General features: G+C 37.4%; 1 protein-coding gene across 1 annotated transcript in view; it reads right to left on the bottom strand.

The window, feature by feature from the left end:
• LOC127751071 (uncharacterized) overlaps nucleotides 1-494 on the bottom strand; it is a gene marked incomplete in the record, with an annotated part of 58,378 nt that overhangs the window by 51,368 nt on the left and 6,516 nt on the right.

Genomic DNA, 494 nt, shown 5'->3' with positions numbered 1-494 from the left:
TTAGCTTCAGGTAGTATTGCGACTGCTTCAGAACTATTTCAAAGTAGGATAGCAAAATGCACTATTTTGGACTACAAAGAAGTGTTGTGATTTCACAATTGCTTGGTATCGTAAAAGTGTTGGGAATCCACAATATATTTTTAGGAGTGTGATTGATTTAATGCGCAGCTTACTGTAAATTCTGACCGTGCTCGTTTGCGTATTATTTTGTCCACACGTGAGGCGCGAAGAGATTACATATTGAGTCTTAACTCATTATTTATACGAGGAGGCCGAAGACCAAATGAATTTAAGAAAAGAATTGTCCAATTAAATCCCTCCGTCGGAATTACAGAACACATCACACACAGGGCATTTTCATTTGTGTTACAAAACTCTTGTAACAACTCTAACACCTAATAACATGGTATTGGATTGATAGCCTTTAACACTGTCAAAAGTTAGACTCTGAAACGGAGCGATCTATGGCGTTACTAAAGATACTGCTACTCGTT

The sequence above is a fragment of the Frankliniella occidentalis genome, unplaced genomic scaffold (genome assembly GCF_000697945.3).
Source record: "Frankliniella occidentalis isolate FOCC.00 unplaced genomic scaffold, Focc_3.1 Scaffold330, whole genome shotgun sequence".
Classification (NCBI taxonomy): Eukaryota; Metazoa; Arthropoda; class Insecta; order Thysanoptera; family Thripidae; genus Frankliniella; species Frankliniella occidentalis.
This window is presented reverse-complemented; position numbering and strand designations above follow the sequence as displayed.